Source organism: Balaenoptera borealis (assembly GCF_965194805.1).
Source record: "Balaenoptera borealis genome assembly, chromosome: 8".
NCBI classification, from domain to species: domain Eukaryota; kingdom Metazoa; phylum Chordata; class Mammalia; order Artiodactyla; family Balaenopteridae; genus Balaenoptera; species Balaenoptera borealis.
In genome coordinates, this window is record NC_138865.1 from 32745349 (window position 1) to 32769322 (window position 23974).

Sequence of the window (23974 nt, forward strand, 5' to 3'; positions counted from 1 at the left end):
TGGTATCAGAGTATTTGTGGACATATTTTAAATCACCATAAATTTTATCAGAAGTCTACTATAAACAAATTCAATGTAGAGTACCTATATTAGGAAAAGTATTTGCAACATATAGGAAAGCAAAATGACTTAATCTATTATAAATGAGGATAAGAACTCAATATACACACTGAAAAAAGACATGAAAAAATTCTAATGAGCATATAAGAGGAAAAATATAAACATTGCTAGTGAAAATGAAAATCTGAGTTTTTACAGCTTTTCTGGAAGAAATGTCACGTATATTGTATATTAGTGTGGAGACTTAAACCACTTAATATACGAAGAATTTATTTCTTTAAAAGGGAATAAAGACACAGACCTACTAGAGAATGGACTTGAGGATACGGGGAGGGGGAAGGGTAAGCTGGGACAAAGTGAGAGAGTGGCATGGACATATATACACTACCAAACGTAAAATAGATAGCTAGTGGGAAGCAGCCGCATAGCACAGGGAGATCAGCTCGGTGCTTTGTGACCACCTAGAGGGGTGGGATAGGGAGGGTAGGAGGGAGGGAGATGCAAGAGGGAAGAGATATGGGGACATATGTATATGTATAACTGATTCACTTTGTTATAAAGCAGAAACTAACACACCACTGTAAAGCAATTATACTCCAATAAAGATGTTTTTAAAAAAAGGGACCAATATGTATAAAATATGTATGGAGATGTTTATTTTACATTATTTGTAGAAGAAAAAATCTGAAACAAATGGAATGACCAATAAGTACAGAAATGTTTGAATACATTATGACACATCCATGATGTGAAAACATTTTTAAAACTTTCTATTGACAAATAGTGTACATACAGAAAAGTGCAATATTGCATGCATAAAGCCCAAAGAAATATCACTATCTGGTCATACTCATGATATCAGCATTCTAATCAAGAAAGAGAACAAGGCCAGAACCCCCAAAGCCCTCTCAGCTTCCTTGTAGTCTCAAACTTCTCTGAGTAACCACTATCCTGACATCTGAGAACATAGATTAATGTTGCTTTTTTTGGTACTTTGCATGCGTGAAATCATATAGTATGTTATGTGGTATATTATATAGTTGACGCTTGAACAACACTGCTTTGAACTGTGGGTTCACTTATATGTGGGTATTTTTCAATAGTAAATAGTATAGTACTACACAGTCGGTGGTTGGTTGAATCTGCAGATGCAGAGGAACCAGGGATATGGAGAGTTGACTATAAGTTATACATGGCTTAACTCCCATGTTGTTCAAGGGTCAACTGTAGTTTTATTTTCCTTTGTATTCTATTTGTCAGATTCATCCATACTACATGTAGTTATAGGTAATTGATTCTCATTGCTGCATAGTACTTTATTGTGTCTCAACTCATTTATCCACAACAGTTTTAACAGGTATTTAGTTTCCAGCTTGGGACTATTATGATTAGTGCTATGAATATTCTAGTACATGTCTTTTGGTAAATAAATGTGCATATTTCTGATAGATATATACCTAGGAGCAGAATTGCTGGGTCATAGGATATGCATGTGTTTGGCTTTAGTAGACTCTGCCAAGCAGTATTCCAAAGTGGTTGGACCAATTTATGCTCCCAGTAAGAGTGTATGAGATTTACTGTTGGTCCACATTCATACCAACACTTGCTTTTTCCATGTTTTAGATTTCAGCTTTTGGATGTGTGTCATGAAGTGGTTCTCATAGATTTTCTTCTAGAAGCCTAATTGTTTTTTCTTCACATTTAGGTATGCAATCCATATGGAATTGATTTTTATGTATGGTATGAGGTGTCAGGTCACACTTATTTTTTCATATGGATATTCAATTGACCCAGCACCACTTACTGAAAAGATCCATCTTTACCATACTATTTTGATGATGATAGCTTTTTCGTATAGTTTGAAATCAGGGACCATGATACCTCCAACTTTGTTTTCTTATCAAGGTTGTTTTGACTATTTGGGTCTTTTGTGTGGAAAGATACACTGTGTTCATGAATTGGAAGAATTAATATTGGTAAAAATGACCATACTACCCAAGGCAATCTGCAGATTCAGTGCAATCCCTTTCAAAATACCAACAGCATTTTTCACAGAACTGCAATAAATTATTCTAAAATGTGTATGAAAACACAGAAGACACAGAATAATCAAAACAATCTTGACAAAGAAGAACAAAGCTGGAGGTATCATGCTCCCTGATCTTAAACTATACTACAAAGCTACAGTCATCAAAACAGTATGGTACTGGCACAAAAATAGATACATAAATCGTTAGAACAGAATAGAGAGCCCAGAATTAAACCCACACTTATATGGGCAATTCCTCTATGCCAAAGTAGGCAAAAATATACAATGGGGAAAAGATAGTGTCTTCACTAATTGGTGTTGGATAAACTGGACAGCTCCACGAAAAAGAATCAAACTGGACTACTTTCTCACACCATAAAAAAAAAAAAAACCAAAAAACTCAAAATGGATTAAAGCCTCAAACGTAAGACCTGAAAACATAAAACATCTAGAAAAACATAGTCAGTACACTCTTTGACATTGGTCTTAGCAATATTTTTTTGGATATGTGTCTTCAGGCAAGGGAAACAAAAGCAAAAATAAACAAATGGGACTACATCAAACCAAAAAGCTTTTGTATAGCAAAGGAAACTTTTAACAAAATGAAAAAAACAGCATGCTGAATAGGAGAAGGTATTTGCAAATGATATCCAATAAGGGGTTAATACCCAAAATATACAAAGAACTCATATAACCCAAAAGAACTCATATAACCCAATACCAACTGAAAAATTTGCAGAGGACCTAAATAGACATTTTTCCAAAGACATACATATGGCCAACAGACACATGAAAAGATGTTCAGCATTACTAAATATCAGGGGAATGCAAATCAAAACCACAATGAGATATCACCTCACACCTGTCAGAATGGCTATTACAAAAAGACAAGAAATAACAAGTGTTGGTAAGGATGTAGAGAAAAGGGAACCCTTGTGCACTGTTGGTGGTACAAATTGGTGTAGCCACTATGGAAAACAATATGGAGGTTCCTCAAAAAGTTAAAAATAGAACTACTATATGATCCAGCAATTCCACTTCGGGTATTTTTCCAAAGAAAACAAAAACATTAATTAGAAAAAATATATGCATCCCTATGTTTATTGCAGCACTACTTACGAGAGGCAAGATATGGAAACAACCTAAGTGTCCATCAATAGATAAATGGATAAAGATGTGGTATATTATACACAGTGGAATATTACTCAGCCGTAAAAAAGAATGAGATCTTTTGTGATTTTGATGTGACAACATGGATTGACCTAGAGGTTATTATGCTAAGTGAAATAAGTCCAAAATCCAAAAAGTAAAATCTACAAAACAGTACAAGATTCTATTAAAAAACTGAATTTTCAACATCTGCCTACAATAGCAAATCCAAATGGTCTTCTGAACTCTGACTCATAAAATCACACATAAAAAGATTAACAATAATTTCACCTAAAAGCTGATATCAGAAGCTGGCATCTACTAAAGAACCAATAAAAAATATGTTTTTGATTATTCAGTCATAAAAAAGAATGAAATCTTGCTGTTTGCAACATCATGGATGGACCTTTAGGGCACTATGCTAAGTGAAATAAGCCAGACAGAAAAAGATAAATACCATATCATCTCACATATATGGGACCTTATAAAACAAACAAAAAAATGTCAAGCTCACAGATAGAGAACAGACTGGTGGCTGCCTGAGGCAGGGGATGAGTGAGCCAACTGGGTGAGGGAGGTTAAAAGGTACAAACTTCCAGTTATCAAATGAGTAAGTCATGGGGTTGGAACTTTCACAGCATGGTGACTATGTACGTTAATAATACTGTATTGCCTATTTAAAGGTAGCTAGAAGAGTGGCTCTTCAAAATTCTCATCACAAGAAAAAAAGTGTTGTAACTATGTGAGGTGGTGGATGTTAAGTGGACTTATTGTGGTGATCACTCTGCAACATATACAAACATCAAATCATGACATTGTACACCTGCGACCAATGTAATGTTACGTCAATTATACCTCAATTAAAAAAATTTTAACAATAAAAGACAAAGAAAAAACTCTGAAAAATCTGTTCTTGTATTAATAACAAAAGTGTGTGTGTTTAACAACGGGTGGGATCTAAAAACACTCCACGGAATAATGGAAACTAGACCCAGAGTTTTGTCCAGAGAGTAGTGAGAAAAGCAGTTTCCCAGCAACACAGGCTGACCTGAAGGAGGCTAGTACAGATACTTAGAAGGCCTTAAATGCCAATGAAGCACCTGAACAGGTCCACGTGAAAGTTTTTCAAACTTGCTATTGCTATTATTATTTTTAATAGCAGCATCATTCTTATCCTGCAAATAAATCTCATTTTTTAACTAAGGAGTTAGAGTGGCTAGAGTTCTGCATTCTTTTCTCTACCAGAATAATTTTTATTATTATATATATTATTATTATATGTGACCTGGAGGGAGCCACTCACTCTTTGAGACCTTGTTACAGGGAAGAACCAAATCTGACTACACGGTGGATCTGTTTCTTTGACTTTAACCTTTGCCTTCCGCTGCTTTTGTTCACTAAAAGGATACTGTCTGTACATAATGGCCTGCCTGGGGAACCCTGTTCCTCTGCCTGAATGTTAAACCAAAGTGCCTTTGTTCAGGGAAACATACGGACTCTGCCCACCTGTGGATGGCTGCAATTAAAAAGAAATTAACACATCCCCTCCCTGAGGCTGGCCATTCCAGGGGATATTCGCAAAACTGATGGCCCTTTTACTTTACCTCCTCATCTCCTCCCCATCTCTGTGCTATAAAAGAAACTGGCATCCAAACCCCGATAAGATGGTTATTTTGAGACTTTAGTCCGCCGTCTTCTCGGTCTGCTGGCTTTCCGAATAACGTCGTATTCTTTCCCTCAATGCGTCATGTCTGATTCACTGGCCTGTCGTGCGGCAAGCACAGCAAGCTTGGACTCGGGAACAACCTTCGTTTATCCGGATGCGGGTGCTTTGTACCAGGTGAACTCTAAAGTTTTCCCTTCTGTAGATAAGTTTACCTCAACACGTTCCAGAAGGTAAAAGAATAATCTCTCCTTCTACTTGATTAAAGTAAGCAAACATCTACCTAAAGTGCACTTAAAATATTTGCTTTCCAGACATTTATGTAATATATTCCGCCATGAAAATCTCAAGTTGTGGTCAATGTGTTGGAAAAAGTATGCACTTAATCAGTATTTCCAGTTTGGGTTTATGGCCTCTTGGTGGAAGCAAGTCAGGAGAGTCAAAAGCAGAAAGAGATAACCATCTCCGTGTGTCCCACCACCTTCTCCTACAGCAAGAGGGAACCCACCTGCCCCATGGCTGAGCACAACTACACCACACAGGAACTCCCAGCGCCTGGCCCTGAAATCATCCGAAACCCAGGGCCAATGCAGATCTGTGAAACTGGGTCCTAAATGCTGCTTTTAATTGACATGCTTTTGTTACCTGTATTGTTTAGACAGCTGCAACGTAAGCATGATAGAAACATTGTTGAAATCAAGTCTTTTTCAAACACATTGCTAAAGTTATAGGCTTTTCCTTTTTTTTTCCCTCCTGCTTGAAATATTATTAATCTAGGATGGAACACAGCTCACCCTTCCTGTGCAGCAAAAGTACAGCTCAAGTTTCTCAATACTCTTTCTTTCCCAATCTTTCTAAATGATCAGGAAGAAAACATTTTAGAAGACATCTGGGAACATATCTTTTGCTGGCAAAGATGTTGAAAACAGAGAAAAAGTCAGAAAAAAATTACTTCCAATGACATCAAGACCGTATTTTGAAATTGTAACCGACCAGGGTTCTTGGCGTCCTTAAACAATAAAAATTGATCAAAGGCCAGACAAGAAATTCAGGCAAGGCTTTATTGGGGCCCCTGCTGCAGCAGTGGGCAGCGAGAACAAACAACAGGTTCCTTTGCTTGCGTGCTCCCTAAGCGGGGGCGAGCTTGCTGCTTATATGGCAGCGGTTCCCAAACCTTTTTGGCACCAGGGACCGGTTTCATGGAAGACCATTTTTCCACGGACCGGCAGGGGGTGGGGTGGGGGGATGTTTCAGGCAGTAATGTGAGCGATGGGGAGCAGGAGGTGAAGCTTTACTCGCTCCCCTGCCACTCACCTCCTGCTGTGCAGCCTGATTCCTACCAGGCTGCGGCCTGGGGGTTGGGGACCCCTGTTATATGGCGTGAGGGCAGGGGTGTGTCCAGGGGTCGGGCCAGAAGGGTGGCTTAGGTGGTTTGCCCACCGCTTAGGTGGTGTTGTGTGCAGGGGGCATGTGCAGTACCCTGCTTTTGCTCTGGGATCTTCGAAAGTGGCAGTTGGGTTTTTTGGTCTCTTTGTATCTTTTGTCCAGAATTTGCCCCAACTGGGCGTGCACGTCGTTATTTTTAGTCCCATACAGTTTCTTTGTTATTTTGTTGCTCGAGGAGAGGTGTGTCGAGGTGCAAGCACTGCAACACTGCAGCAAAGGGTCCCAGGTCCCAGCAAAGGGCCCCAGGTCCCAGCCTGTCTCAAAATCAATATATGGCTGTTGAAAACAATACTAGAACACTGCAAATAAAAGTATGTTATTTGATACATGGCACAAATTTAGTTCTGACAAATGAATTGGCTTCTAAACTTCAAGAGTAACACAAAAGAAGAAAATGAAGTATGGTTAGTGTTATTAAGGAATGCCTCAAAGGAGTGCTGGGTAGTGGGCATATTCTATTAGCAGCTTCAAGGAATTAAATAAATCAATGAAATTAAAGGAATTAAAGTATTTAACTGTGAGTCTAGACTGTTTTAGGACTACTGGGAGAATAGCACTAACCCAGTGGCCTCCTGTATATGTTGAAAATAGTAATATGCAAATTGGGTCATTTGTACAAAATTTAGGAAGATTTCTCATTAAGAAGTTCCATTGACTTAAAGTGATACCAATATGTGTTTAGTTCAACATTAAACTACTTCAAATGGTAGGGAATTCCTTTAACCTACTGTTATGTTGAAGCCCTAACCCCCAGTACCTCAGAATGTGACTGTATTTGGAGAAAGGGTCTTTAAAGAGGTGATTAAGGTAAAAGGAGGCCATTAGGGTGGGTCCTAATCCAATCTGACTGGTGTCCTTACTAGAAGAGGAAATCTGGACACAGAGAAGCACCAGGGAAGTGTGCACACGGAGGAAAGACCATGTGAGGACACAGCAAGAAGACAGTCATTTGTCAGCCAGGGAGAGAGGCCTCAGAAGAAACCAACCCTGCCAACACCTCGATCTGGGACTTCTAGCTACCAGAACTGTGAGAAAATAAATTTCTGTTGTTTAACCGTCTGAATGTGGCATTTTGTTACTGCAGCCCGAGGAAAATAATACTCTTAGCTTCTGGATTGGCCTGTGGTGGCCTTGCTGAGTGACTTGGATCGGTGAGTCCCTTACGGCTCAGCCACAATCCGTTATACTCATGACCCTCAGGGTCTCACAAGGTTTGGATGCTAGGTGGGTGCCATGTTCGCTACCACTCTCTAAGTCTGCCTTATTTTCAAAGTAGTTTAAGTTTCTCCTCAGACCATCACTGACCAGTCTAGTTCTGGCAAGCAGAAGGCACTCGGTGGCATTGTTGAAATTCAGGAAGTTTTCAAGTTTAATTGTGTCTGCCAGTTGAATTCCCGGAAGAGTATGTGTCTGAGAAGGACCACGATGGTACCTCCTAGCTAACTCAGACCATCCTTAACCACATTCCACACCGTCCGTGCCTAACAGACACTTGTTCACTGACTCAATTTTCAGGGCCAATTGGTCATTTCTAGGCCTTTCCATTCTTTCTAGCGCAGGCTCCTTGTTTTCTCCTATAGAGAGGGCCAGTTCAGAGGTGTCCTCTATGAGTCATCGCTCTTAAGGACTCAGGGAAATTACCCTGAGTCCTTATTTTTGAAATGTGGCATCACTTATTTTTGAAATGGGACAGATTAAGCGCCTTACTAGGGAATGACCATTTCTTAGGTAATGAATGAAGGGCCTTGGTCGTGCCCTCCTCGGGAGCAGAGCCTCCAGAGCTTCAGAAGGACTTGGTGTGTTCTGTCCACCTTAGCGCAGGACCATGCTGGTATTTTCATGTAAGAAACTAAGGGTGTTAAATCAGATCATCTTATTAAAATAATAGAATATAAGATTGAAGGTAAGAAAGACTGAAGGAAAGGAAGAAAAAAAATCAGAACCAAAAGAGATAACAGTGATAACATCGCAGGCCTGAGTCACCATCCTGAGAAAGGCTTGCTGGTGTCTAGGAACCTGAATTTTGGGAGGGCTTTCACCACTCCCAGAACTGATAAGAGTGGCTCACTGCTGCCTAAGATGTTTATGCAAACAATGTGGTTGGTGCTGAACACTTGCTTTCCTTCTGGAATCTGGGATTTTGATATGTACCAGGGAGGGGATGCCTACATGACCATCCCCCATAAAAGCCTGGGCTCCTAGGCTGAGGCTAAGCTCCCCTCGTTGGCAACATTTCACACATGTTGTCCTCATGGCTGGAGGACTTAAGCGTGTCCTGTGTGGTTCCACTGGCAGAGGACTCGAGGGAGCTTGCCTCTGGTTTCCTCCAGACTTTGGTCCACTTGCCTTTTCCTTTGTTGACTGTACTTTGTGTCCTGCTGCTGTAATAGATCACAGCTGTGAATATAACGCTAGGCTGATTCCTGTGAGTCCTTCCAGTGAATCATGGAGCCTGGGAGTGGCGTGGGGGACCCCAATACAGGAGTGATCACGGAGAACTGCCAGAGGCAAAGAACCCAGAGTGGAATGCAGCCTGGAGACATTCCCTATAGGACACAAGTCACCTCCATGAGAACTGCACAGAACAAGCTCTTAACATAGCGTCCTCCTTTCCACCTGTCACAGATGGGCCTTTCATAATAACAGGAGATCTGTTCTGCATTTCCACACTTTCAAGTAACAATCACAGGTCACAGGAAGACGCGTGACACAACATACTTATATATTCCAAGCGCTTTATCTAGTAACGGGGCAACTCTACGAGGCTTTCTCAAGATTTGGCCCTTTCGGTGATTTCATTGCTTCTGAGAATGAGATTATTATCTTGTGCTCAATAAAACATACAAACAGATAAATGTGTTAATGTCTTTACTAACTGTTAGATTTGGATAGACTAGTATAGGCTATGTGTGGTAGGATTAATTCTTAGATTTGCCAAAGTCCAAAAGAAGAGAACCAGGTAAGCATCAAACTTCACACTTGTCATCACAAGAAAAAGAATGTGTAACAATGTGAAGTGATGTTTGTTAACTAAACTTATTGTGGTAATCATTTCACAATATATACATACATCAGATCATTATGTTGTACACTTTAAACTTACACAATGTCATGTGTCAATTACGTCTCAATAAAACTGGAAAATATATTTCACGCTAATGGTAGACATCTTGAACAAAAATTCCATTTTTAAATAATTTGTGAGGAAGAGTGAAAGCCACTGAACAACTAAACCCTTCTGAGACATTCCGTATGGATTTTTAACCTCTTTCAAGAGGCTAACTGTCCATTTTAATATTAGGGAAAAGTAGACAATCCTGCAACAGTGGAATGAAAAATTCCTCCATTCAAAATTTTCTTCTCAAATCAGAATATTTAGATTTATCCTATACTATGTTTGTAAGGGAAACATACTTACTATCACAAGATTTTGCTCTCCTTTATGCAAAAAATAGTAGCTCTCTTACAGTGTTTGTCACAATTCCGATTTCAGAGGAAGTGTTAACTTAAATAGGATTTAGCCAAATATGTTTAAAAATAGGTCAAGATCGGGACTTCCCCGGTGGTCCAGTGATTAAGACTTTGCCTTCCAATGAAGGGGGTGCAGGTTCAATCCCTGGTCAGGGAGCTAAGATCCCACATGCCTCAGGGCCAGAAAAGCAAAACAGAAAACAGAAGCAATATTGTAACAAGTTCAATAAAGACTTTAAAAATGGTCCACATCAAAAAGCTCTTTAAAAAAAATATGTCAAGATCAAACAGCTGTTTTGAAACTAATTGTGTATTTAAAGCTGTTTTGGTAGTTTTAGTGACAAAATAGAGATGCTTTTTTCTCAGCATTTTAAATTTGAGTTAGCAATACTGTTAAACCAAAATGATTAGGGTCATACGGTTCACACTGTAATTTCAAAATTAACTCTCACACAAGAGAAGTTAATCTTAGAATAGGACAAAGAAATATATATTTGAAAACTAAGTTTAAGTAAATGTGAAATAAGTCCTTTGCAACATGTAATTGCCATTTCAGAAGAAAAGTAAAAGGCTGTGTGTTAGTCAGAGCAGAGGTAAGACAATTCTCCATGGGTTTCTCACATTTCTGCACATCTTACAAACAGAAGCACCGACAGCCCTTTATTCTCAGCTATCTTGCCAAGGATGTTTAGATAGAAAACAGCCTTGTAAGATAATGTCTTCTTCCAGAGGTAAGGGCAAGCATGCTTCCCTCCCAAAAGATTCTGATGCCCTGAACTCTTGTATTATAACCCACTGTGTGTGCAGGCATCCATCCGGGCCTATCCACACAGCCCCTGTGTGACTCAGGGTCAAGGAGAACCAAGGCAAATATTCGGATGCCCATGCTGGCTGCAGTGGTTTATGAGTAACCAAGTAAGTAATAGAGTCCTTTGTTTCTGACCCATAAGTCTTCTGTCTTCTACCTGCATCCATGGAAAACGGCAGCTTAACTTGTTGCAAATAGGGCAAAATCTCAGATACTCCAAAGTTCTGGATGGAAAGATTAAAGTTCATCTCTCAGAAGACTTACTATAGAATGCATATGAAAAGGTCTATGACTAAATAATCTATTTATTTCAGGTCACTATGCAAACATTTATATATTTTAACAGATTGATCTGCTCAATATGTTAAAATATATATGTATGTTTGTGCTCTTTTGTTTTTTATTGATGCATGATTAGAAATTCTTCTTTGTTTCCTTTTTAAAAATGGTATGTATTGCATTGTTTTGTGATAGAAAATAACAATGAAAAAAAATGTAGTCTGTGGTCTCACTAGTCAGAAAATCCCTGGTGAAATAAAAAATAAATAATAGATATAGGCACACTTGGCTAGAAAATTCAAATAGTACAGAAAAGCTTAAAGAACACAGAAGCCACTCTTTCCCCCAGCACCAACTTAACCATTTTTATGGTTTATTAAAATTGTCTGGGCTTCCCTGGTGGCGCAGTGGTTGACAGTCTGCCTGCCGATGCAGGGGACACGGGTTCCAGCCCTGGTCTGGGAAGATCCCACATGCCGCGGAGCAACTAGGCCCGTGAGCCACAACTACTGAGCCTGTGTGTCTGGAGCCTGTGCTCTGCAACAAGAGAGGCCGCGATAGTGACAGGCCCGCGCACCGCGATGAAGAGTGGCCCCCGCTCGCCGCAACTGGAGAAAGCCCTCGCACAGAAACGAAGACCCAACACAGCCAAAAATAAATAAATAAATAAATAAATAAATAAATAAATAAATAAATAAAAATGAATATCTGCTTAAAAAAAATTGTCTTTTACTTCTGCATTTACTGCTTCCCATAAATCCTTTCTTTTCAGATTTTCTGGTAGGAAAGTCCACAATCGAAGACAGGGAAGGCATCAGGTTCCTGGTTTAGGCACGGCGGCCACCATCCCTCTGCCATGAGATCCTTCTCATCATTAACAATGTTCTAGGGAAGCTGCAGCTTAGGTTCCAGGCACTGGGGGAAATGTAAGCAAATACTTCCTCCTTCCTCTTCCCAACAGGGAAGTGTGCTGGGCCCACAAGACTCCAGTCCCTGTCACCTGGGGACACCCTCCCCTTTTCTCTTCCAAAAGGGAAAGAGAAAAAGACCTACCATGGCCATAGTTAATCTTCTGAAGAGCAGATCAGGAGCTTATTTTTGCTTTAACCATTTAGAAGCAGGATCAACTGAAGTCACTACTGTGAACTGATTACCATTCATTTTTAATTAAAATGTGACATAATAAAAAGCATGCATCTCGTTAACTATATGTCACATTTGCTCAGCTCTAAATTTTGCTACACCATATTCTATTAATGTAATTTCAGTCTTTGAGTTTGTTTCTGCAGTAAAATTTCCACCTACATAAAATTTTACAGAATTGAAGAAACATGTTATGTGTACAGCCAGATCTTTATCATTTCAAAATGTTTATATCCATACTTCAGTATGCTTTGATGATCTTATTTTTAACCTCAGAGTACAGGTTGGACTCTTTAGATATGCAGATTAATCTATGATCTTGTGATTTCAGAGTCACAGGCAATGATGGTATCATTCACCAACCAATTGCTAGTGTCAGGAAGCAGACTTTTCTTCTGCCCTATTAGGTTTAGTAATTAGGGGCCTGCAAATTAAAATGACAAAAGATAGTGTAACAGGAGAAGAAGTTTATTCATATATATGGGAGCTAACAAGAGAAGTAACTATCTCACTAAATGTTTAAAGTTAGAGGTTTATATATCTAACTTAGCAGAGAAAAGGAAAGTGGAAGAAAGGACTTCTATTCTTTTAGAAGAATAAATGAACGATAAGTAATTTTGTGATTATTTTGTGTCTGCAAGTTCAAGGGGTCTTTCCTTCTTCTATGCGAATCTCCCCAGAGAGGGGATTTGTGGTAGGTTTACTCTTGATTTCTCTCCTGGGAGTAGACCTGTCTTGAAGAGGGAATCATAGAAGCCTCATTTCTCAGAAATGTCTGCTTTTAGTCAAATAAGGAAAGCTCTTTCTGCATCTGTTGATTCCCAAATGTTTTGAGCTTAAAATAATCTCCATACCAACTCTGAGGGTCCAACTGGGTCTCTAGGCATTCCTCCCTATATGTCCTCACTTGTAATGCTGTGAGGCAGTGCCTACTCTACCTTGTACACATAAGGAAACTGGCTCAGAAGGACTCAGTTACCTGCCCCCGGTGAACAACTAGCCAGTTTCAGAGCTGGATTATTACAAGGGACATCTGAATCCATAGCCCAGCCTCTTAGCCCTTTGAGACATGATCACTCAAGAGATCTTAGAGGGCTTCCCTGGTGGTGCAGTGGTTAAGAATCCGCCTGTCAAGGCAGGGGACACGGGTTCGAGCCCTGGTCCGGGAAGATCCCACATGCCGCAGAGCAACTAAGCCCGTGGGCCACAGCTACTGAGCCTGTGGGCCACAACTACTGAAGCCCACATGCCTAGAGCCCGTGCTCCGCAACAAGAGAAGCCACTGCAATGAGAAGCCCGTGCATTGCAACGAGTAGTCCCCGCTGGGTGCAACTAAAGAAAGCCCATGAGTGGCAACAAAGACCCAACACAGCCAAAAATCAAATAGAACAACAACAACAAACGTTTAAAAAAAATAAGAGAGATCTTAGAGCTCATGTGATCCAACCCTCTTTATGCTATTGAAGAAATTTGTTTACCTCACTGTCAATCACTAAATGGGGGGTCTTGGACAATTTTCTCAGCCCATTTGTGTCCCGGTTTTTCCATCTGTAAAATGATTACAGTATTCACTTCAGAAGCATGCTTTGAGGAACAGTGCCAGGCACGTAGTAAGTGCTAAGTATCTGCTCTTATTATTATTTACTTTATAGACATCAACACATTCTTATAAAATATTCCAAGCCTAAGTGTACAGAGTAAAACATGTAAATCATCTCTTACCCACCTGCCCACCCTCTTCCCAGGGGTCACCATCAGTGGATGTGTTTCTAGTCCTTTACCATCATAGTCATACATATTTTTAATCTGTGCACTCATGAGCTGTCTTCATGCATTTTAACAGAAATGGAATCATATTTTGCAAATTATTCTCCAACCTCCTGTTTCCATTTAAACCACTCAAGTCTTATAGATCTTTCCATGTTAGAACATCTCAGTGTTGCTCATTCTTTTTTAACAGCTGCATGGTGTTATACTGAATGGACTTAAAATGATGTACCCTTCTGATACTGATAAGCTTCTAGGCAGTTGTGGGGCTTTTGGTTTTGTTTTTCTCATGTAGCTAGACAAGCTCTTAGTGATTAGACATGTGGAAAAGCTAAAGAGAGCATGTTGTTCCAGAAAAGTTCCCATTAATATACAGCAGAGACTCTTCTCTCATGATCGGCTTCGTGTCTCTCCAGCTCTGATAGATAATATCACCTAAACAAACATTTGGGGTTTTTTTTTACCCATTTCTAGTGGGGCTGCACTTTTGGTTCCCTAACAACTTGCAGCTTCTGATCTGGGCAGAGTGAAGAACAAAAATAAAGGTGATGGTGGAGCTTGTGCCTAGGATGACACCCACTGGACTGAGATAATGAAACAGCCACTGAATGAGGCACGTTTGACCCTGGGGATGTCAGAGGTTTCTAAGGGAGCTTTTAATGGGCTAGTATCACAGGGTCACTTTTTAAAAACAGGTTCTACTTAAGTTGGACTGCATCTTTCTGCATATTTCTTTCTACCATCCTAGTTTCCTTCCAAACCAACGGGATGACAAACCATGCTACAATAACATGAACATGTCGGTTTACATGAGGGAGTAGGGAGTTGACCCTTATCTGGGGAATTCTGAAATAGAGACTCCTGGAGGCACTATTTCTACCTGAATGTTTTGCACACTGCTAACTAGTCACTTCTTAACTGCATGAGAGAGGAGTTTTTCTATGTACCATTTCAAATCAGAATCCGATGGTATTTTACCATTAGGCAACAAAAGATCATCAGTTTCCAAAATTTAGTGAAATTTACAATAATTGAAAAAAAATTTTGTGCTAGCAAAAGTATCCAAGAGAGAAGAATCCAAGCCAGGAGCAAATATATTATCAAATTATTCATGAAATAATAATGATAATGATGTTGTGTGTTTGTGGAGAGCTTCCCATAAATGACGCCCTGAGCCAAGCACTTGGCTTAGATCACCTCACTTAATTGTCTCGACAGCGTAATCACTCTCATCTAAATATGAATTCAATCAGTCTGACTGGTTGAAATGCAAGGAAGAGTTCACTGATGTTCCCTGGTTTATAAAGAAAACTGCTTGTTATTACTTCTCTTCTGGATTATTTCACAGACATTACATCGAAGTTTTAGAAGAAAATTCCCCATTTTAGTTTAGCAGATCTTCCCATGTGTTTATGATGTCTTAGCTATAAAAATTTCAGAAATGCAAATATATAATGTAATATAATATACTCTTTACAAATCAGTAAAAGCAAAGATTTATCTCATTCACAAAAATGCTAAAAAAGCAAGATAGCAGAATTAATGCTTTAAACTTAACACCTGACTACTACAGGCTACTACAGATGAATAAATGTCTATAGAAGACAAACTACAGGGACTCCCCTGGTGGCGCAGTGGTTAGGAGTCCGCCTGCCAATGCAGGGGACACGGGTTTGAGCCCTGATCCACGAAGATCCCATGTGCTGCAGAGCAACTAAGCCCGTGCGCCACAACTACTGAGCCTGTGCTCTAGAGCCCGCAAGCTCTGCAACATGAGAAAGCCACCGCAATGAGAAGCCCGCGCACTGCAACGAAGAGTAGCCCCCGCTCGCCTCACTATAAAGAAGGAATATATGATGAACAGCATCAAATTTATAATCACTGGGCAAACCATGAGGTACGATTTGAAATATACTAGAAATGGTCAGTGTCTTTCAAAATATCCCTTCTAGTCTTCCCCATAGTGTCGAAGGGGCCACCATGGCATTGAAATATTGATTTACTGTGAATCTCAAAGACTTTTCAATCTTAAGAAGTGTCTTTCTGAAATGGAACTACCCTTTGTGGCATTCTTTTTTTAAAAAAATTAATTATTTTTTAAAATCGATCTTTATTGGAGTCTAATTGCTTCACAATACTGTGTTAGTTTCTGTTGTACAACAAAGTGACTCTTTTAAGTCAGGGTCTCTCATCCGTTTATTCATCCAACAATATTACTTGAACCACAATTGCCAGCAGGCGCCGTGTAAGGCTCTGAAGAGGATGGGAGACAGAGGCAGAGCTTTCCTAGGAAAGCTCACATTTTCACCTCCTTTATTCTCACCTGAGAGCAGCTGACACAGAAAGAGCAGGAGAAAATGTTGATGTCTGAGTAGGTAAGAGGGAAAGGACAGAACACTCTCTTTGACCGCCTTACTATGAGCTGCCATGGGCTGGCTCTGTGGACAGAACATAAAACATGTGGCAAGATTGTGCTGGGGTAAGTGGTTTCTACATGGACTATTTCTAAGACAGTGTTATGCTCTTACAATTTCTCACTTTCATTGTATAACTGTCTCTGCTCTGAGTACATTTCAGAGAAAAATCTTAGGTGAGCATTCAAGTAAAGCAATGACAATGTACTGCAGTGTGATCAAGCGGGTATTTTAGCGATTTATAATTGTGCCTCTAACATATAAAATGCTCTACACTTCACAAGTTGGACTTGTTAGGAGGCAGATAAATTCATGAATGTGTGCAGTCTCTATTATATTTCTATCCTGGACTATTTTTCTTAAAGATTTTTATAGATGCATAGGAGGTGATTTTAAGAAAAATACTTTGACTACTTTTTTCATGTTAAATACTCACTACAAATATTGTAGGAATATTCAAAGATAGAATTCTCCTGTTCACCTCCTGTCTTGAAGAAGCTTTTACTTTGTGTTTTTGAGTGACATAAAGTCTCTTTGACTTTGTGTTTGAAAGTGACATAAGTGTGGTAGGTGTCCTGATACAAGGATGGCATTTTCGGTTCCGTGCCTGTCTCTCAAAGGTTCAATGAAGCACAGAGGAGCAGGTGACTTCCTTACTGTTTCTGTGTGGGCTCTGCCTGTCCCATCACTGAGTCTGCCTGTCATCCTCGTGCAGATGGGCAGGCAGTTTACAGGCCCCACGGGGTCTGTGTCCTGGCTTCAATGTTGGACCCATTAGGAGAGCCCTGGGGGACCACATGAGTTGCCCGCAGGGTCCTACCTGAGCTCAGGGGAGCAAAGGGGGAGATTGAGGGCAGTGAGAGCTCTCAGCACCGCTGCCCCTGGGCTCCCTCCCTGGAGGTAGTGATGAATGCCCAGACCTAAGAGCCTTCTGTCCATGTTTGCTGCACATATAAACTTAGTGAGGCAGTGAGGAATTTGTGGAGAAAACAATATTTTTTCAAGTCCAAGGAACTAAATTAGAGTTCCTGATCTGTTGTGATTCCAACTTTGTATACATCTCTTAATCTCCATGAACCTCCATTTTTCTGTGCAAAAGAGAGGTAACAGTGATTGCCCTGACTACCTCCACGATGGAAGATGTATTGGTGTTTTACGTACAATGAAAAACTATACAGGAGTTCCATGGCCGACGGTTTGTAGAATGAGGCAAGGTAGAATAAAAACAGTGACAGAAGGAACAAAAACAGAAAGACGGGGTGTTCTTTTCTTTTAAACAATAATGAATTCACTGAGGAGTCTGAAAAGTTCCAGGAGCTGGGTGCTGCAGAGCCCAGCGGACACCATGGAAACCTCAGCAGGATGTCCAGTGTTTCAATGTTGCATCACCGTTAACTAATAGGAAGCCAGTTTCCTCTCCCTAACTTTCGGAGAACTAAGGATTGTATATTTTGGAAAATAAGGTTGAAAATGAGAATAAAGAGTGAAGATGATTGGATTGTAAATTTTTTTTTTAATTTCCTATTTTCCTGCTGCCTCAACACCCAGGGGACCAGGTGCGTGGGTGTGCCCAAGCTGGTTCCTGCCGCAAGATTCCCTTTTTGCCCTCCCCGACTGTGACCTAGACATTCCAAGAAACAATGACATCTCCTCAAGCCTTGTTTCTGCTCCACCCAGACTTGCCCAAGGTCCTCACTCTCTCTAGACTCCCCACCTGCTAGGTGGCTGCTGAATGGTGAGGTGCGCCCTGTCTTCTCCTCTAGGGCCTGTGAGTATAATAAACCCTGTAATTTCTTCTGCAGAAATATTGCAGTGGCCCTTAAAGACCCTACAAGGGGGACTTACTCCCCCATTTACAATGATACTGGCAGCAAATGGAATTTTAATTCCAAATGTATGTAGTTTGGGAAAGCTAGATGATTTCCTATACAGACTATCTAGAAGGTTCTGTTGGCTCCTAGACACCCAATAAGCTATTAGAGAGTCTGCTTCCTGGACCTTGGCTCACAATAGCTCAGTTTCTCAGGCCCCATCTTTATTTTCATTCTCCCCATTTACACTGGCGCTTATGACTGTCAGCCATGGTTTATGACTAATAAAACCCTATTGTGTAAAATGCACTAGAGTGAGGACCTTGCACAACAGGTGATTTAGGCATAAGAAGCTATCCTTCTGCTATATTCTTTTAAAATACTGAATCATTTTTTAAAACATGAATTACAAGCTGTCAGGCATGTCACTCATGCACACGCAGATATGCAACTAAAACTGTACAGGTGTATCCCTCAGATTGTTTAGTGCTTAGAATTTATTTTTGAAAGACATTTTGTGCTAAGTGAATGTAATCTAACATATAATTTTGGTATGTTTTACGAAAGGGACAATCATACTTCTCTTTATTATCATTTAATTAATACGAAAAGAGTTAGTTTGGCTTTTGCTCAATTTTGAATGTGATTTTTAAATCTCATTTTATTAATTTAGATGAACTATAGAACTATGGGGGCTTCCCTGGTGGCGCAGTGGTTGAGAATCTGCCTGCCAATGCAGGGGACACGGGTTCGAGCCCTGGTCCGGGAAGATCCCACATGCCACGGAGCAACTGGGCCCGTGAGCCACAACTACTGAGCCTGCGCGTCTGGAGCCTGTGCTCCGCAACAAGAGAGGCCGTGGTAGTGAGAGGCCCACGCACCGTGATGAAGAGTGGCCCCCGCTTGCCGCAACTAGAGAAAGCCCTTGCACAGAAATGAAGACCCAACACAGCCATAAATAAATAAATAAATAAATAAATAATAAATAAATAAAATTAAAAAAAAAAACAAAACTATAGTATATCATAGTATCAGCAATTCAGAAATCCTCAATGCAGTTTAACTTTCAACCTGTTCCAGGAGGATTTAAGGGCATCATAATGTCCCAGGGCTGTAAAAATTTGCTTGTGGATGTAGTAACCATACGCTTATCTCACATACAACTTTTCAGTCTTAGAATTAATGGTTTTTGTGAATTAAAAATTATTCTGCAAAAATTAGCATAACTGTCCTTGCCTTTAAGCATCACTCTGGTGAGCTGGTATTAGGAATAATGAGAAGAAACTTGTATCAACCCTGCCCCCCACCACTGGTTAAACTACAATATGCTCTATACACCGTGAATCACTTCTTTTAAGAAAGTTATCTTATGAGATGGCAGCTGCTTATACCTGGAAATGTAGAAAATACTTCACTCACAACGTTTACGGAGACTAACTGATGAGGAAACACCCACGGCAGAGACAAATGAGACGGAGCTGTGCGCTCAGGGATGCACGGGCTGGGATGCAGGAACCGAAACTAGCACCAAGTGGCCCCTGACCTGACGTGATTCTGCAGGGAATTGCAGCAGATACGTTTGCTGGGAAATCAGGCAACGCTCTAGGAGGAGGAGGCTGCAGATTTGTAATTTAATAACGAGGAATTTAAACTGTTGCCACAAGAGGAGGGGCATTTCTGGTAGAGCAAACCTCCATGCAGAGGCCTGGACTTGGAAGAAGGCGGTACACTCTCCGGACAAGCAGGATGCTGGGCGGAACTTGGCTGAAGTTTAGGGAACAGGATGGTGAGAAGAGTCTGGGGAGTCAGGTCAGGGCCACTCTGTGAGGGGCCCTGAGTGTGAGAGTAAGGAAGGGAGACCGCAGTCCCCAGGCAAGGGGGTGCCCAGGGAGGCACGGGGGAGAGGGGGGCATATGCCCACCTTCTCTGGGGGAAGATGCCTCCCCCCTCCCCAGGCCCCACAGGGGTGGGAGGCGAGGCTGGGGGATTTGCTTCAGAACACAGACGGGAATCTACTGTTATAGACTGTATCTGAAATGAAGAAAATTAGTAATCAGTAATGAGTTAAAATAGAGATCATTTCATTTGGAATTAGACAAATCCTTAAAAGGTGCTACATACACATGGAAGTTCCTTTATCTTCTGGTGCTGAGTCAGGTTTTGGTTTTAGTTTTGTTTGTTTTCCCTTTTTTCTAACCAGCCACAATGAAATCAGGGCTGGGGTAGAGTTCTCAGCAGCAGTGACTGCATTCCGGAGGGAGGGGCAGTGAGCAGGGTCTCACCTCCTCGCCTGGATGCAGCTCACCGAGCTCTCAGGGAGGAGGGCGAGCTCCCTGCCGTCTTCCGCGGTCCCGAGCCCTCGTCCTTCTCCAGCCCGAGGTCAGAGAGGTGAGCGGTCCCTCCTTCCTCAAGGGCACAGCCCTGCCTTCCCCTCCTCAGGAGTGTCTCCTGGGATGAGCCCTGGGTGTGGGGCCCTGAGAGGCTGCCCCCGGCAGCTCCCTGCGGTACTAAGGGCTCCTCCCAGCGTTTGCCAGCAGCTTCCATGCTGGTGCTTGTTAGGGCCGCTGGGCTGGGAGGACGTGACCCACAGAAATGTGTCATTTAGTGAATCCACAAAGTGGCATCACTCAGCCCGGGTTGTTAGGATCACATCCAGATGGCCCTCAGGAAACATCTGATAGAAATTGGTAAGTGTAGGTCACCTGAAATGCACCTAGAGAGAGGAGATCCTGGGGCAGGGAAGGGCTTAGGGGACCGGCAGAGCCAATGATAGCCAGACACAGGATAAGATAAGGCCTGGGTGGGTCAACAGGGAGACATTAGAGGAAGTCATTAAGGGAGCTCAGGGTCAGGTCTGGTTTCTAACTGTGATACTAATTTTTTATCAAATCAAATCCTGGCCATGTACTTCCTATGTGGAGTGAAGGCTGCCTTAGAAACTGGCATGTTTTTATATCTACAGTACTTCTCTCACTTCCTGAACAAGTATTGGCCTGGGAGCACGTCAGTACCCTTTATTTTTGTGGGGTGTCCAGGCATGCAGTGTTCCATTTCCAGCAGCATCGGGAGAGACTGACACCACCCTCAGCAGAGGGAGCAGAGCTGTGTTTGAGGGGAAGCATCTCCAGTTATACAAGGTCAATTGGTTCTCTGTAAAAAGTGACAGTGTCCACGTGCAGTCCTAAGGGCCCTTTGATCCATCACACATGACAGGTTGGCAGAGTAAAGACTCTTTTCTTCCAGCAGTGACGAGAATATGTTCCTGTTTTGATTGAAGTACATAACCAGAAACAGACTAAAAAGGCATTATAGAAACTCTAGAAATGAGTCAAAGATCTACCACAACCAAGCGAACGCACCATCAAAAAAATGTCACATTTAAAAGGGTAGGAAACCTGTGGCATTTTTTAGTCACTTTTTAGTGCAGCTTGAGGAAAGTGGCAGCCAGATCCCCAGCCCCCTTTTGCAAACCTGAGAGAGAGCAGACTGATCTGCAATGTTCTAACCTGTCTGTGGGCTGCCTAAGGACTGGTCTTTTGACACCTAACTCAGAGTTCAGACAAACAAAAATGGCTCAGATCTCAGAATAAGGGAGCCATGGGAAGCAGCGGGTATGATTTGTAAAAACGGTTGCAAAGGTAACTATAGACCCACAGACACCAAGGACAAGAGATTACTGATTGAGGAGTACAATAGGACAGCTAAGGCCCCAAGAGTAAGCAAGAGTGAGACTCTTAGAAAAGCAAGACATTTAAAAGCAGATGTATAAATAGGAGAACTGGGGAAAAAAAACACACGCACTGGTCCAGAGACAACACAGGTCTGAAAAGACCCTAAGACATCACATTAGGCTGATTACAAAGGTCTTCCCCTGTGTAGAGCAAGTATAAGAAGACTGGGAGAGGTGGCTGTTTTGTAAAATGCCCAGTTTTCAACAAAAGATCACCAGGCAGACAAAGAAACAGTAAAACTAGGCTCATTCAAAGGAACAAAATAAATATCCAGACACCATACCTCAAGAAACAGGTTTTGGACTTACTGGAAAAAGATTTTAGAACAACTATCTTATGTATGCTCAAAACGTTAAAGGAATACACCAACAAAGAACTAAAGGAAATCAAGAAAACAATGAAATGAAAATGAAAATGAAAGCACAACTTACCAAAACTCATGGGATGCAGGGAAAGCAGTACTTAGAGGAAAATATAATGTAAAAGCTTACATTGAAACAGAAGAAACATATCACAATCAGCCACCTAACCTTACACCTTAAGGGACTAGAAAAAGAAGAACAAATTAAATTGAAAGCTCAAAGAAGGAAGGAAATAATAAAGATTAGAGCAGAGATAAACAAAGAGAGACTAGAAAAACAATAGAAAAAATCCATGAAACCAAGAGTCGGTTCTCTGAAAATCAACAAAATTGACAAATCTTTAGCTAGATTGACTAAGGAAAATAAAAAAAAAGAAGACTCAAATAATTGAAATCAGAAATAAAGACAAAGACATGGCTACATATTTAACAGAAATAAAAGGATTATAAGAGATTACTATGAACTGTACACTAAAAAACTGGATAATCCAGGTGAAATGGATGAATTCCTAGAAACACATAACTTACCAAAACTAAATCAAAAAGAAACAGAAAATTTGAATAGACCTAGTAAGGAGATTTAATTGGTAACCAAAAGTTTCCTGGCAAAGAAAAGCCTTGGACCAGATGACTTCATGGATGAATTCTACCAAATATTTAGAAGAACTAAGAAGAACCAACACCAATCCTCTCAAACTCTTACAAAACTTAAAGGAGAAGGAACACTCTCTAACTCATTCTGAGGCCAGCATTTCTCTGATACCAAAGCCACATAGACACTACAAGAAAAGACAACTGTAGACCAACATGCCTTATAAACAATGATGCAAAAATCCTCAACAAAATACTGGTAAATCAAATTTAGCAGCATATTAAAAGGATTATGCACCATGACCAGGTGGGATTTATTTCTGGAATGCAAGGGTGGTTCAATATATAGAAAACAAGCAATGTCATATACAGTATTAATGAAATGAAGGGGAAAAGCACAGGATCATCTCAACTGATACAGAAAGAGCACTTGACAAAAGTCAGCACACTTACATGATAAAAGCACTCAAGAGACTAAGAATAGAAGAAACTACCTCCACATAATAAAAAGCCATATATGAAAAACCCACGCTGAACATGATAATTTTTGGTGAAGGTTGAAAGCTTTTCCTCTAAGATCAGGAACAAGACAAGGATGCTAGATTTTGTCACTTCTGTTCAACATAATACTGGAAGTCCTAGCCAGAGAAATTAGGCATGAAAGACATCCAAATTGTAAAGTAAGAAGTAAAATTATCTCTGCAGACAACATGATTTTATATGTAGAAAACCCTAAAGATCCACCCCCCCCCCCAAAATTGTTAGAACTAATCAGGGAACAATGTTTCGGGATACAAAATCAATACCCAAAAATCAGTTGCAATTCAATACACTAGTAAGGAACAATCCAAAAATAAAATTAAGAAAGCAATTCCATTTACAACATTATCAAAAAGAATAAAATACTTTGGAATAAGCTTAGTCAAGGAGGCAAAAGACTTGTACTCTGAAAACTACAAAACATTGCTAAAAGAAATTAAAGACACAAATTAATGGAAAACCATTCTGTGTTCATGGATTAGAAAACTTAATATTTTTAAGATGTCAATGTTTCACAAAGTGATCTACAAATCATTTTCAACAAGGGTACCATGTATTCAGAAAGGACAGTCTTTTCAACAATTGGTGCTGGGAAAATTGGATATTCACATGTAAAGGAATAAAATTGGACCCTTACCTTACACCATATACAAAAATTAACTCAAAATGGATCAAAGTCCTAAACATGAGACCTAAAACTATAAAACACTT

General features: G+C 40.5%; 1 protein-coding gene across 1 annotated transcript in view; it reads right to left on the reverse strand.

Annotated features, from left to right (window-relative positions):
- The window catches only part of LOC309633337 (serine/threonine-protein kinase WNK2-like), a 256600-nt gene that overhangs the window by 102802 nt on the left and 129824 nt on the right, over positions 1 to 23974 (reverse strand). The gene's annotated exons all lie outside the window — the stretch shown is intronic.